Here is a 16,162-nt window from a genome sequence, read left to right as displayed (position 1 = left end):
CGAAACTGGCACTTCTTTTAAGCGGGAGTTATTCTAAGCAACCTGTTCCGGGGCGGCCAAGAGGGCGAAAAATCACGTGCAGAGACAGACTCTCGAGTTTATGAAGTTTCGAAGGTTCGTCAAAAATTCGAGTTTTTTTGGTTTCTATCACCAGCGTAGCGTGACTGACGTTCCACGCTGAAAAGTTTTTTATTCCACTGGAATATTGGCATTGGTCGAATAAGGCTTTTATACGAATATTTCCGATGAATTTGCTAGAAAAACTTGCTATGCTTTGTAGCAGCGCTGTTCCATATCCCCATTCTATTACATTTCACCAAAGTGCATAGTAATTTTGATGCTGAAAGCAGTTCTCTCAAATTTTACTATGTACGACATTCTTACATCGAACGATGTATCGATATCCGAATGTCACTCGTGTCTTTGGCGAAATGTTAACCCTACACCTCATGTGCCTTTTTTCATACCCTCAACCTCATGACCGGGGTTTGAACGCACCCCACTCTTTTTCTGCTTATAAATCCGGTCCTACGATGCTAAACTGACTTTATCCTACACCATTTTCTTCGTTTTTTTATAACGAAAAGAATGATGTACGATAAAACTAATTTCAATTGAATTTATTTATAAAAAAATCCGTCGATAATCAGTCGATAATGTCGCTTGTTAGGACGGGAGCGTAGTTTGAAGTTCGCGTGGGGTGTGCTCACACCCCAGTCATGCGTTCTAGGGTTAAAAATTGGTGAATTGGACTGGACAAATTGCTTGAAATTTAACTATGTGCCACTGGTTAATTTTCATGTTTATACGGAGCAACGCCTCCTATAATTGGTGGGCGCATGAATTTTGCTATGTTATTGAGCAAAATTCGGTCCGGTAAAAGGGAAAATACGAAACTATGCAATTTTTCGTATAGCACAGAGAAACGACACTGCTATGTTATCCCCTAAATTTTCATCAAATCATTGCATTATTTGCTATGTTTTTGATGAAAATTCGCTCGGTCTTCATTTTTTATATAGTACAGCGCGTTATTTACTATGAACTGTGATAATGCTTCCCCAAACTTTTGCATTATTTGACAGACTCTGTAGCGATTATTATTATAATATTATTATAATTTTTGCTATGAAAGTCTCTCCGTGTGTAACGATTATAGACGATGGAATTTTTGAATGAATTCATTCAGCAAATTCCCGGTTCTCTGTCGACAGAGCTGTGTAAATTTCGTTTTATAAACCATGAAAGAGTGTAACCGACGGAAGGAAACGTTCACAGCGATCGTGTTCGAAGGGAAAGAGCAAATTTGCATCCGTCACGCAGCTCCTGCTTCCCGTTCATTTCAGTTTTTTATTGAAGAATGAAGAGAAAAAATTACCTTCGGAGTCAGTGCTAACAAAAAAGGGAAAACGGCTGTAAAGTGTTGAGAGGAAAGCTATTAATCAAAGTGGAGGATTCGGAGAAATAAACCGCAAAGTTTACACGCGTCAGAATGGCTATCAAATTTGTTGCGAAGTGAAAGAGAGCGAGACAGAATTGAATAAAAAATTATGACCCTTGTCACATTGCAGTGCGCTGGTGTAGCGTAATTTCGACGATATTTTCAGGTAGAACCTCTCGTGGCCCTAAAATTCCTGACATTACGATGCAGAATCCAGTTACAAATATTACAATATAGCAAAGATCCGCGTTTCAACGCTTTGTCCGAGCTTTGAAAAATACATTCGAATTTTTTGAATCGAGAAACATTCGAGCCTTTGATATCGGCTGAACAATCATGGAGAGCATGACAATGAGGACGGTTGAAAAGCCACGTCGACTGGAAATTGTGCGAGCATGGAGAACGAGAGTGGGTAAGAAAAAAGCTGAAATACGCAAAATCCCAGTTTCGTTCGGTTGAACGCCAGTTCTGATGAGTTTCATTGCTAAGTGTGGTTAAGTTCCCACAATAAAAACCGAGCGTTGTTCCCTCTCTTTTGAAAGCCAGTTTCTTTCGGAGGCGAGCTCTCGTGTATTTTTTTCCTCGCTAATGCAACGTTATGCGCAATTTTTCGTTGTCGTACACATCACTGCGGACGTCACTAGGAGATTTCCAGGCACAGCACTAAAATGGGTGGTGGATTGGAGCAAGGGGATTGAGAAAAATGAAGAAAAGCAAGTTGAACGATCGCGCATAAAGAATTTTGCAAAGGCTCGAAATATTCTGATGGTTTGTCCGAAAACTTTAATCTCGACGCGATAATTGGTCTGGGAGGAAAAAACCGAGAAGTTTATCTGTAAAAAGCTTCGGCGTAATCTCTAATCGGAATATTCCGTGGCTGGAATAAAAACTCTGGAAATTAGGTTGCCGGCGTGATACACTCGAGGAATAACGTCGGCAGGAGCGTCGATGCACGCTTTAGAAGGGCATAATTTATTCATCGAATTATTCAGCTCGACATAAGCGACAGAAAAAAAATGTAATGGCACCGGTTTAAAGGATACGTTTTTTGACAGGAGGAATAAAAACTAACGGTTCGTGGAAGAGGCTCGGTTCGCTGTCTTCTTTCGACGTTGCAAGCAACCTCATTTACATTATAATAGTCTACCCTCGCTTCCCACTCTTTCCTGAAAGGTAGACTCTGAATGGACTCAGCACACACACACACAGACACAGAGCGACATGCATAAAACATTCGTACAAGCGGCAGTGCTCCGCGTGTACATTGATTATGTCGGGCTTATGAAATAAATGAGAGTGAGGTAATTGCTTGGGAGCCTCGAGTAATTATGGATTAATTGAGAACGCTCGTTTATGCAAGGGATTGAGTGTGGATACGCGCGGCGGGGGAATAATCGTGTGATTTACATTCGTGCTTTGTACACTCTCGTTCCAGGAGGATCATGGACGTTTGACAATCGATGATAGATGTAATTATGCGGAGTAATAACTCAACGAATAATTCCAAGTGCTCCGCGTATCGTCGAGCATCGTGACAGCCCAGACGTTTGTCTCACCATAATACGAGCGAGCCTCCAATTTCATTTCTCCCATTGGACTCTTGTGTATCCATATTTTATTGGATAATGACGAATTGTTTAAAATGAAACGATGATTGTTTCCTGCCTCTTCTTTGACCGAATCTTGCGCTCGTTCCGCGCCCATTGTTCAACGCCTACACGGTCGATTGTCCGGCTCAGACTCTCGACAGTTTTCTGAATCGTTGGAGCAACTCTCGCCCATTTCGTCTCCTTTTTTGCACTCTTTTCTCGGGCTTTTTGTTTGCGATTAAGAGAATTCGATGCGGACGATTCCGCGTTTAATTGGCTTGTAAATATTATCCATTTCGAGCCCTGATCAATCACGCTTCTGATGCGTGCCGCTGGATTAGCTCCCCTCAACGATCTCAAGTGGCTCAATTTTCGTCCCGTCTATTCGCAGCTCATACTCGTTCACCCGAATCCGCTCTCAATTTTCGTCGCAGAATATCGTGCGAACAAATATTTCTTTCCGCTAGCCAATCCGCCCTCGGCTTTAATCCTTTAATTCATTCCCACGCGTTCGTACGCCTATTAACGCTCGTTTCATTGGACCCATCAATCTCCGAACGTCGAGAGCTCGTTGAACCGCGAACCGCGAGGTCGTTGGCAATTCTCTGATTTTTGTAAATCGCGAGCATTCTTCGAACGAGCGCGACTCACTCTTGCGGTCTACACTCGCGTACCCGCGCAGATTGGCATGAATTTCTTAGGAATAAAAATAGCTCGATCGCTCCTTCGAATAAGCGAATTCTCGACAAAGACTCGGCACGTCGGATAAACGATTGACTCACGCGCTCCAATCTTCCGCTCCTGAACTCTGCCACTTTTATTTACAACTTTGCTCACTAATTGCCTAGTTTCTCGAACAATGCCTTCGATAACTCGAAAATTCTTCGCTTTCGCTCTCGATTCTACTGTTACACGATTCGTGATAATTTAACGTGGACGAACGACGACGGCGACGACGACGAAAGATGAACTTTTAAGAGACGAAGACGCGTGGTCCACGAACTAATTAGTATTTACTGACATTAATATAAAAATGTTCCTTTCAAACACTAACAAGGGGGGTAACTGAAGCTAGTTCGCTAAAAAAGTGAGGGAAGCAACTCTGCACAGGATTCGAGCCTTTTAAACAATGAGCGTCGATTTTTTTCCAAGTGACATAAACAAAAGTATCGACAGCAAGAACGACAGAGTCGAGAAAACGATTTTATTTTTCATTCCCGCGGATAAGCCTGTTTACGGAGCTAAATCCGCGCAAACAAGAGCATAAATCGCGGGATTTATCGGAGCGAAATGTTTTGAGAATGAAATGACGATGACTTGACGTAACTTTATACCAGGTCGGTGTGAATAAGCAAGTGAATAAATAAACCGATGCTGAGCCAGAGTTGAATGAAGTGCGAGGACGGGGAAGGGCTCGCGGAGGTAAACCGTCGAGAACGCGTAGTTTCCCGGGGACAGATATCAGACTAACTCGTTCCATAATTCACGGGAGGAAAAGAGAGGCTGGAGGGCGTCGAGAGAACGGTTAAGGAGTCTGACCGGCGAATCTACCATTTCCACGACTGCGGACAGCTCTTACCGGCGTCCCGTCGGTCCTCCACTCTGCACATTTGCTCTCGATTCTCATCCGCTGTACTCTTGACACGCGAGCGACTGTGCAGCGAGAAAAAACTGCTCCAAAGTTCGAGAGCGCTTTCTCTCGCGTGGATCGAAGATCTGTTTTGTAGGCTCGCGCGTACGCTGGCAAAAAGTGACTGCGCGAATGAACATTTCGAGTGCCGTATCGAAGCTGCAGCGAGCCTCGAGTTGGATTGCGAGCTCGCAGAGCGGCTCGACGACATTCTCAAACAATCGAGACTCCACTTCTTCATATTTCTTGGCGAATATAAACTCGAATTTTTCCATCCACTCTCTCTCTCTCTCTCTCTCTGTTGACAGAGTATGTAGGATTTAAATAAAGTTGTACAGTTACATTCCTAGCGGTTGTAAAACACCCACAATTTCTCAAAGTTTTTATCGACACATGGAAATGGCGAGGGAGGCTTTCCGAAGCCCGCGAGTCGGACTGGATTCCTTCAGATATATGATAATGGCCAAGCATAAAACTTTTTTGCCCCCATCACTCGTGGGTCTTTTACCTTTGCTGTCTACTTCTTTCGCCTCTGCTTGTAACCGCCTCGAAAAAATACAACGAGAGAGTTAGGCGCACAGGAAAAGACAACGGTCCGAGGGATAAACCAGCTAAGATTCGAAGACAGTGATAAAACGCGGTCGGGCTGCGAGGCGAGCAAGAGACATCGATTCCTCGGCGTGTGTGCGTCGCGACGGAGCCATCGAATCAGCAGTCAGCTCGCTCTTCCCCCATTCCGCCTTCTCCTCCCTCTCGAGTCTCTGTCTTTTTTCGATCAACTTTTCAGTCTTGAAATAAATTGTGAAAACTGACTCCAACAGGCTCGCTTGCTCGCGGTTACGGTGTATCGATGCCGAACGCGATCTGAGCTTTTTCCATTCATCGATTTTCTGCCAAACGTTACGTATTTTACGTATTTTTTTAAAACCTCACCAATTTCGAGTGACGCTGCCAAAGGGCTGTCGACGAAAGTACTCGAAAAGTAATTGCGAACTAATTCAGTAGCCGTCGCCCTCTTTGCTGCTCATAAGGAAATTTTCACTCCCCCCCATCCTTTTACTCGCTCATTCGCTGATCTCGAATAAACACCATCAGTCCTCGCGGTTATTTACAGCTCCTGGAGGATTTTCCGAAGGCGCTAACTCATCCGTGAAACCCGTCAGAGTGCACTTGGCACGCCGCTGAATATAATCTCCGAGGAATGATTTTTCCGTTGACGAGAAGTCTCGAGCGCAAAAGCACTACGGTGTCATGAATTTCATTATCTCCGTTCCAAGACTGTGATTTGTTACGGTAAAGATAGGGATCTGAGCTCCAGAGTGGTACGAGACTCGGAAAAATCCAAGAAAGTACTCCTCTCCGAGCCGCCCGGACGGCAGACAGAGATGAATTCAAATTGGCTTAATTAGGATACAGGACGAGGACGTCGTTTAAGGGCGTTAATTCTCCGCCCGGGCTTCGAGTCCTTCGTTACTGTTAGACGAACACGGATATTCCATGCTATTCACTGGAGTGCTATTTTATGGAAAGCAAACTCAAAAATCGAACTTTCCTTTTGATTTTCGTGAATTCGAAAATTATTGCAAAATTGGTTTGAGTCTCGTTATTTCCGAGGCCCAGGGACATTGCTCCAGGAAAATTTCCAATATGTTTCCCGTGGAAAAAAGTCTTCAGAAATAGTTGAGTTTGATACGTCCAAGTGAATAGTGATTGAGAGATGATTAATTAAGGTTGTAACACGATTAATTATCGTTCAAGTCGATGGAGCACAATGAATAGAAAAAAGTTGATTTCTCATTAGAAAGTGAAATCCCGAGCTCTCGGTCTATACAGGATGCAGACACGCGTCAAAGATTTCTCGAGTGGCTCGTTAAATTGGGTCGAGGAGAAGAGGCATTTGCTCAATTTGCATAGTCTCTTGGATAAAAAGCATCGAAATAAGGTGTAAGGAAAAAAAAGAGTGATAAAAAATTGGTGTTTCATTGGGCGAGGCAAAAAATTCATTAGAAAAGGAGCGAAATGAGATTTGTAAGAAGTTGATTTATTCGCGACGAAGTGTCAAAGTTTACAGGTTGAGAAATGGAGTCGACCATGATTTTCGAAATCTTATTTGCTCGCATTCGTCGGGTGCGACGATGCGGGTGCGTTTGTGTAATTTCGGACAAAAGGTGACGTCGTGCCACTCCGTGGGGCGTTTGGGGAACCGCACAATTGTTTTTTTTTTGGTTTTTTTTCATAAATTCCATTGGCAGAGCGAAAAAATGAATGGCTTCGTGTTTCACAGCTCGAGAGAATAATTCACGAGAATGAAAACAATTGGAAGGAACAAAAACGTGAAATTATATTCGCTGATTAAAAGTTGGTCGAATCGAAGGGCAGGGGAGTTTCGGAGGTGGGAAAATTTTTTCAAAAATGGTGGATTAGTCGAGCAATGAAATTTGTTAATCCGATTAATTATAATCGTAAATCCGGTTAGCGAAAAACTCGTTTTCCTCGTAGGATCATAACGAATGGGCAAAAACACGATGAATCGTTGGCCACCTCGAGGCTGATATTACGACATGAAAAATGTCTTCCCCCCCGAACTTTTCATTGTTTCCGAAGAGTGCGGGAGCCGAAATCCGGCGCGATATTGCAAGCGCGAAAGTATCGAGAGGAGGGAAGCCGAATGCGCCGCGGGCCGTTTATTTTTGTTAACAAACTTTATGTAATTTTCCCCACTCGTCCGCGTTTTTTCCTCCTCTAAACTGTGGCGAGGCGCGATCCTGCCAGGGGGCGGGGGAGTCTTTGACCGTCGCAAGTCCCGAAAATTCGATCAAACTTGGGCGCGGATGCCGTGAGATTAAATCATCGACCCACCAAGGAGTTTAACAAACTTTTAAGCAAGAAATTCTTCTATTCACAAAAATACTTAGCTTCCCCTTAAACTTCTCAATTCGCAAGAAAAAACACCGGAAAAGTCTCGCACCACTTACCTATATCACAAACACTTTTATAATGAATTATCTACCAGCAAATACACACACTGCGTTGGTCCATAAAAACTTGCAACTCCCATCACGACTGTTTTGTGTATAAAGGACGAAGATGAAAGTGTAATCCACGGATGAGTCATCGTCGTGCGATTGAAAACTCAAACTTTAACGAACAATAACATTTTTTTTCGTTACGTTTCCGCACTTGATTTACTTTGGACTTAAATGGTGCAACGAGCACGAAACCGACAAATTTTTTATTTCAATGTTGTGTATCGAGTGCGCACGAACTTTCGTAGCTTTTTAATCAAATTTATAATCGCCAGCTCCACCGTTCTTCTCATTTAAATCCTTCAAATTTCCACTATTGAAGTACCAGTAAAATCCACAATCATCGCACCAGTTTCGTGTGTTTTCATTTCAGTCGTCTTAACACCTGCTCCGATAGCACCGCCGCGATATTCTTTTGAAAATACGCGCGAGATTATCTCCGGATAGATCGAAAGCGCTCTTCTCGCGCGCGAGGAGCACTGAGAGCGCCGACGATACGAATATAGTGTTCTCGGTCTCGCGGCTGAGTCGACGGGACGATAGTGAGGGTGTTGGGAATGACCCTGGCAGTGATCGCCGCCTGCGCGCTGCTTTCTGCGTTTCGAAACATGCGAATCTCCTCTCCCTTTTCCTCGTCGTCTTTCGTGTACGTGAATATGCTTGTGCACTCTTTAAAGTCTCGTCCACGAGTCATCGGAGAACACTGCCGAAAAATCTACACTCGAAATATTCTTTTTTCGATCCGCGATTACAGTCGATTGCATCAGTGTCATCGCGCTGCGGAGTGCCAGCGATTTTTTCCGATGCCTCTTAAAATCAGCGACTTTTTTTAGGCTTTTATTTTCCATTTGCCAATAAAATTGCGATGGATTTGTCGAAATAAATTGGAGGAAATTGAAAGTCTTTAGCGAAAGTGTTTTAGTTTCATCTTTTTTTAATCTTTAGCGAAAAGTTTTAGTTTAATCTTTCGTTGAAATAAACTCGAAAGCTGAAAATGGCAGGGACGTTTTTCTCGATCCTTCGCCAAATGTTGTTTCCTATTCGATGGGAAAGATCGAGAATTTTTTTTTCGTGACCCAAAAAGTTTTTTACTTAAGCATTTTCTCAAATTTTGTTCCACAAAACAGATTTTTGCGTTACAATTACGAGTTTTTCAATCGTTTTCTCCTTCCGAGGTCGAACGAAATTTGATTATTTTTCAGAACAAAAATGAAGAAGGTTTCGAAACATAATTCAAAAGGTTTCCCGGAAATCGATTGCTCAATCTCTAATTGAATAATTTCCTCGTTGTTTATACTCGATTCAATCAAAATGATGATAAATCCCAATACAAGAACGATTTCCGAAACCATAAGACTGGATGAACGCAGATCGATATTTTTTTCCTTATTCGCCCTTAACGATGATCATGAAAACGTATTTACCTCAGCGCCCTCTTTCTTTTTCTCGGTTCAGACGCTCGATTACCGTGCGCTTGATCTTTCCTCTTATCTCGTTCTTTGCCATTTCTATGTAAACGTTCGATCCTCCTTCGTGCTTACCTGTGACGTCACACATTTCGCATTCTGTTCTCGGGGATTCGTGTTCTGCCGGAAGATAAGTGTCGAGGGAAATGAAAGTTGAGAGTTCGTAAGAAAGTCCAACTGGCTTTTAGCCGTCGAGGAACAAATCCGCAATTAAAAATATCCTGAGCCACGTTCGTTCCGACGACGAGGTCAGGCTAAAGTGATTCCCCCAATCCTTTAAGGTGGTTTATGCAATTTTGTTTCTTCCGAAAATCAATTAAACGTTTTTTCTTCATGAAGTTTCGCGAGTTTTTGCAGACGGTGCGCGGTGGCTCAAGGTTCAAAAATCCACGGGGCTTACATAAATCGATCGTTTTACTATACCGAAGATTCGACCCTTTCAATTCGAGGAGCCATAAATTGCGATTTATAGATCCCCAGGAGTCGCGTTAGGATTCCTTATCGATTTCACGTAGAAGTCGTTCTCCTGCACGCGCAGAGATACAGTCGAAATCCCCGAGGCCGTTACAACATTTCGGTTCGTTTGATCATCGCGTTTCGATACGCCACTAGTTTCTTCATTACGCGAGTGCGGTGCGATCGAGGCTTTTATTCTCAATCGTTCGACTCAATTCCGCGTTTTATTTCGTTCCATCCTCTCTGAACGGGCGAAGTATCGGAAGGGTGTGGATTGAGAAGCGAATGGAATTAATAAAAGTGTGAATTTACGGAGGGCTGCTGTAGACGCGACGTTTTCAATATCTGAATGGAAAGGCGGCCATCTGTTCGCGATTCGGAAGGCAAATAGAATGACAAAAGCCCCCTCTTTCGTCGCACTTTGAACACCGCTGAAAAGCCGTGGCCCTGAATAATTTTTTTCCTCGCAATTTCCACGTCGCAAACTCAAATAAACATGAAACCAAATTCTTCGACTTTCACCGGGCCTAATTCGATCGAGCTTCACGATGTTTATTTGAGCCTCAATTGAAGCCAAAAGAAATGCGAATTGGCGTTCGAGCGTATTAATCGTGCGCGTGCGGAGCACATATGTTGGAGGGAGCACAGTCTCCGGCGACGCGATGTAATTTTAATACGATATACGAACTTACGAGAAAAACATGACGAAGTTTTGCTTCCTGGAACCAAGTAATATCCTCGCGATGTCTCAGCACTTTCCGACTCCCATTCAACTCCCTTTTTCCTCAGTTAAATTTCATATATTTCGGTATTAACTCACTCGTGAAATTCCTGACATGCTGCTATTTCGTTAGGAACCTGAATACGGATTTTCCAGGCTAAGGGGAGAGCCAATTATTTTCGATGCTGAAGCACTTCGCGACTGGAACCGATGGACTAGCGAAAGACAGATTTTCACGAGGGATTTATCAAGCATCACGAGCTATGCATCTCACAGTGAAACCAAGGAAATGGCGAAAGAGAGCAGACGAAAAAAGAAATGTGATGGATTGAAATTTCGTCATTTTCGTGTAAACCTAGGATCATAAAACTCACGATATTCTGGCCGAATGATAAATGGCGTTACGCGGAACTTTCGCGTGTACCGGAGAGACTCACTTTTCATATCCGGCTGATTGCCCTTAGCGAGATCGCAACAGAATCTTACCTTGAACGTATTTTTACTAAATTTATCGTTTTGCCATTGTGCGCGATGTATTTATTCGTGTGATGGAGTCAAGAAAGGGAGGAAATCTTTCGCTGGAGATATGTAGAAAGTGACAAAAGCGCTGCGCATTCGAATAAACTTTCCGACGATTTTTCCATATTTTTATTCCCTCGAATAGTGTTTTGAGCTATTTTCATTATTCTCAAATGCATTTTTTCCATCAATTTAAAAAGCCCTTCTCACAGTTAAGAATGACGCAGAATGAGAGAAAGAGAGGAGTGGAAAAACTGGAGAGCTCACGACATGCGGAGGTTTTCCTATTTGCGTCTCGCGGAAGACACACGCGGCGACGACGGGAAACCTCTCGAGAGCTCTCACATGTGTTGCTTGACTTTTCGGCCGACGTTTGCCAGCCAATATGTCCTTTGTTCCCGGGTATAACTGTATACGTAACGTTTCATACAACGAAGCCGAGTCCTGCGAAATAACTTTTGTTTCAGCGATTCTTTTAGCCCCGGATCTTTCGCTAGCCAGCACATAAACACGCTGTCTCGCCAGGTCGGTAAAAAGTTGTCAGACCGAGCTTCCAACATGGCGAGGCTGTTTGGTCGCTCGAAAACATTGTGCTGGCTGCTTTTATTTATTTATATTTTCCTATTTCCGCTGCGCTGAAGTCTAAACTAAAAAAAAAGTTGAACGTTGATTTAAACGATACTGTAGCGATTGAAACTTCGTCGTTCTTGTGAAAATCGACAATCGATGATGAAGCTTGAGCAAAAAGGGGGACGATTTTTCCATTCCCCGTTCAAGCCGGTGCTCAACTCGGTCAAATGCTCCGAAATTTGCGGACGTTTAACGTTTTCCTCGATTCGAAAGTACTCTAGGAATTTATGTAACATTTTTTTGTTTTTTCGATGTTCTGGAAGCTCGGGTCTCGGTGATGGAACACATTTTTGAAAAACACTTCATTCAATCCTTTTATCACTTTTGATATAGCAAAACAGCGAAGGGACGAGCGAATCGAACCAAATATGAGGGTTTTTTGTTTGCTGAGGCAATTACAGCGAGAGGGAAGGATGCAGGAAGAGAGTAGAATGGAAAATTGAAAAAGTGGATACCAATTTCCATATACGAAGGATAAATCTAATTCAGTCTCGTGGCATGCCGTAAGTGAGAGTGAAATCTGTACGGTTCTAATCAAATATCCATATATCCGTGATCTAATATCCGCAAGGACCTTTCGAAGCGTCGATGCGAGCACCGATGATCTGTGAACTGATCGAACGAAGCGATTTCCAATACTTTTTTATCCCTCAATATTCGCAGTTATCCGCGGTAAAAAATGACTCGATGAAAGGGAGTCGATTATTTGCATATTGCGTAGTTGTTAAGAACGAACGTTTCGAAAGGATGAATATTTATTTTGATTAAAATAAATGCATCAAGCTCGAAATCGGATTACTTGATGCCCGCATTTTCATTTCCATTCGTTGTGAGCACCAATTTGTTTGCCTCCGTAAAACAAAATCAGATTAAATAAACTCGTTTTTAACGGTAAAGAAATTGAAGAAATTGGTTCACGTAATTCTGCGTTTACATCGAAAAATTCAAAGTTTTCAAAGCCTTAAAAAAATTCAAGTTTTCAAAAATATGTTTACCTTAGAAAATCGGAAACGAAACATCAATGATCGAGTGCTTTTCTCACTTACACAGAATCATCGATGCCCGCGAAGCTTCCAGCCATAACGTCAAAACGCCAAAAATGAACAAAATTTTACTCCCTCCTCCCCCGCCAGCCATTGAGCGGGAATCACAATTGAAGGGTCGCTTACGCGTGCGTGTGTATATTTGCCAAGTCTAATGATGATCCGTCTCTCCTGCGGTATCCCCTAGAATAATCCTCGACGTATATCCAGCATACACGAGAGCAATTTCCGGCCGAAAATGCTGATGGCATTTGGTCAAATAAGGTTTATGAAGGAGATCACGAGATAAGAGCAGGCGAAACACTCCAAAGTTCTCGCGTGAGAAGATTCTCAAAATGTATGACACGTAGCTCCTTCTCGGGCTCGTGCTACAGCGTTTTTGACGTCTGGAAAAATTGTTACTCGAGCCCGCACTCGCTTTCGCTTTTAAGCTATCCCGTGCGGAAGAACCAGAAGGATTTTCGCAAAATATTTGTCGAGTGTGCTCGGGTACTCGACAGGCAATGCATTCTCGCGTGCACCAGAATTAGAACGTTCTTTCCCCAGAACAGTTTGCACCTTTTTTGCTCTTATGGGAGAACAGAGTCTTGGTGAAAAATGGGCTGGTAGAAAAAACTCTTTAAAGTGATGATCGGGGATGAATCATTGCGCGTTGATGCTCACGCTCGAGTTAGAATTCATCGTTTCTCGAAATCACTTTAATATCGTCGATCGAGAGAACGCGGACTCGTGCTGCGGTAGCGGTGAAAAATAGTTGGAAAGTAACGTCGACAAGGGATTTTATCCTCAAGAAAAGCTACTCAATTTCCCAGCGACCCAAAGTTTCGAGACTGATACAAAGTCCCGGAATTCTTCGTTCTCTTCGTCCCCCCCGTATAATAAAGAGCAAATATCCTAGAGCAAATAACTCGTTCCAAAGTTGGGTCAAAGTTGACAGCCTTATAAATAAGATGTTCTAAAGTTCCAATGAAATATTCTCGGTGAACGAGAGTTTGAAGTATTCAGAGAAGCCGGACGATTGGATTATCGCGGTTTCACCTGCTCAAACAACATTATTTTAACGTGTAAACTCGGAGAGCGGTGCACAAGGAAAATTATATAAAAATCAGCGCGAACGAGCAGTAACAAAAACTCACTTTTTTATCATCCAACTGAATCTAACTTTGACCATAAAAACAAAGTTAATTTCGCTCCTGCGAGTGTCCGAATATCTCTTCAGTCGATTTCGATCGTGTCCAATAAAAAAATTTGTGTCAGTGGATTTAAAAATCGCGTGTTAACCGTAGGTATTCTGAGATCGTCGCAAGCCCTTCGAAATTTTTCGTTTTTTCATTCCCCTCGTTAAAGCCGAACTTTGGTAACAGGATGACGTGATTTGGGTAGTCAGACGATCGCCGCTTCGACCAGTGACGAGGCCGGTGCACGGTCTCGTTAAAACTAACGTGACCCTCGTCTCAGAAGCCCTGTTTGTCTTGCTCTCAAGCGTACACACTCCAGTGCAGCGATGTCTCGGAAGACGAAGATTCGAGACTCGAATTCCGCGACGTAGCTGTGTCAACTGATTTCATTCAGTAATCGAGTTGACGCAATAAGTCGCGATATTTCGGTGTGTATACAAGTCGTTTGGAGGCGACTGATGAGACGGTGCCTCAAGTTTGTTGGAGCTTCCTCCCTCTTCCTGCGGAGCTTTGATTCTTGACGGCGTTTAATCGAAAGTCAACGTTTCGAGTGACATTGCGTCGCAACACTTTCCTCACTGGCTCACAACTCGTCGGTTCCTCGCCCTTTTTTCGAGCAATTTTCCTACCCTCCGGCCTGCAGGTCTATACACAAGAATTAAACTGGCTGCATACTGAATTGAAATATGGCGTTTAATATCGAGGATTATTGTGTCCGGTGCTCGGATCCTGGAGCCTGCTCTCTCTGCCGGGCGTAACAAGTTGCCAGGGGGGACGTTGCAAGCTCAATTATCGGCCTCTGTATCGCAATTCCATGGCTTCGCCCATACCGAAAGTGGAATAGATACAAACACACTGAGTGTCCTGAAAATCGAGCTGAAGAGTCGTTGGGGAATCCTACAATCCCTGGGAGAAAATATTTTGCTATCAATTTTCCGGGCGGACATCGATGATCGACGAATCGGGGGGCGACTGGTCCGGTGTCCCATGAATTAAAAGCCAGAACGAGGGCCCGTTGACGAGCGTCGTTCAGCCCCTCCGGTGCCTCAAACTCGCCAACAGCGATTCGAAACTCCCTCGAAGAAGGAAACTTTGAAAACTCTTCTCCTCGAAACGTCACGATTTCGCGATCCTCCCAACGGTTTAATGCAGTTTCCAGGACAGCCCTTATAGACCCTATTCTCACAGCCCTGGCAGCAAAAATATCTGCGTAATTTATACTACAAGCGTATGAATATTCATGCTCGCATATGCACACTGGTAATAGGACGCAGTTTACGTGTATTTCAGCGCAGGGAACATACGTGCGCGCAGTGTAAACTCAAAAACCCCGTTCTTGGAATCGTATTATGTGGAACAATCAGTTATGAAATATGCGCCATGAGAAGGCAATGAAAATTTATACGTTAAAGCAAAATATAAATACGCCAAGTGCGCGCGCTCTTCGCACTGAGAATATTCCGCTTTAAGATCACTTCTTCTCTCTTTCAAAGCATCTGCAGCATCGTGAACGACTCTGAGGCTCTTTCAGAACAAGCTCATTCGCTCTCTCGGACACAGAACATTCACGGAGGCTCGTTAATCAGACTGCGCACGCGTACTGCCTTTTATTATAGCGGTGTCATCAGCTTCGTTCCCCTTCCGCACTAATGAAACTCGTTTCAAGATTGTAGAAAACTCCAGCTCAGAAGAAATTTAAACCACTCCCTTTGAGGTCACACACTCACCAGACTGGTGCAAATTTGCACTTGAACTTTTCGAACTTTTTGTTTCATTTATGAATTTTAGGGGTAACAATGCCTCAGTGATCGATTACAATTATCAAAAAAATGGGAAAATAAAGTTTTATTGTAGAAAAATGGCCAAATTGAAGAAAGGAATTTTGAAGTTTCAGACACTCGAAATTTTCGTGGGTGCAAATTTGCACCAGTGACATTCCGTTTTGTTTATTCAGTCCCTCGATCCGGACAATCGCTGGGACTGTTTGCCGGCAATTTTTGGGGAGTTTTTCGTTCGAGTAAATTGTTGCGATGTGCTCAAGCTTGATACGCACATTTTCGATCGGTTTTACAGACACTTTTCATTCGATTTCTTCATTTTTTATGGATTTTTATGTTCCATTTTCTCTTGACGTTTCCTCACTGGGAGAAACGTTTTTTATCTCTGGAAAAGATGGTTCCGGCACGATGAAGTGACGAATCGTCGAGCAACGAATGCGGAATTTCGATCGGTAATTGTTTGTACGCACCTTCTAATCTCGAGAGTTGTTTCAAATCATGGATCGACGATTAGCCGTTTCGGGCTTGACCACTAAATTGTGGTCGAGACCACAATTCCATCGGAACGAGTGTTTCAGCCGCGTGACAGTAATTGACCTTGTGGTTGAATTGAACTATAACACGATTCGCGTATCAATAGAGTCGCTACATTGATTCGTAATCAAACTCACTTGTTCTTGCAGTT

The 16,162-nt window shown here is 43.3% G+C and overlaps 1 protein-coding gene across 1 annotated transcript in view; it reads right to left on the bottom strand.

The window, feature by feature from the left end:
- Window positions 1–8,204, bottom strand: part of LOC122410862 (FMRFamide receptor) — a 30,207-nt gene extending 22,003 nt beyond the window's left edge. The window contains exon 1 of the mRNA XM_043419313.1: window positions 7,636–8,204. The gene's annotated coding sequence lies outside the window, so the exon portion shown is untranslated. The remainder of the gene's footprint in view (window positions 1–7,635) is intronic.
- Window positions 8,205–16,162: the final 7,958 nt, after the last annotated feature.

This window comes from Venturia canescens, chromosome 5, assembly GCF_019457755.1.
Source record: "Venturia canescens isolate UGA chromosome 5, ASM1945775v1, whole genome shotgun sequence".
Lineage (NCBI taxonomy): Eukaryota > Metazoa > Arthropoda > Insecta > Hymenoptera > Ichneumonidae > Venturia > Venturia canescens.
This window is presented reverse-complemented; position numbering and strand designations above follow the sequence as displayed.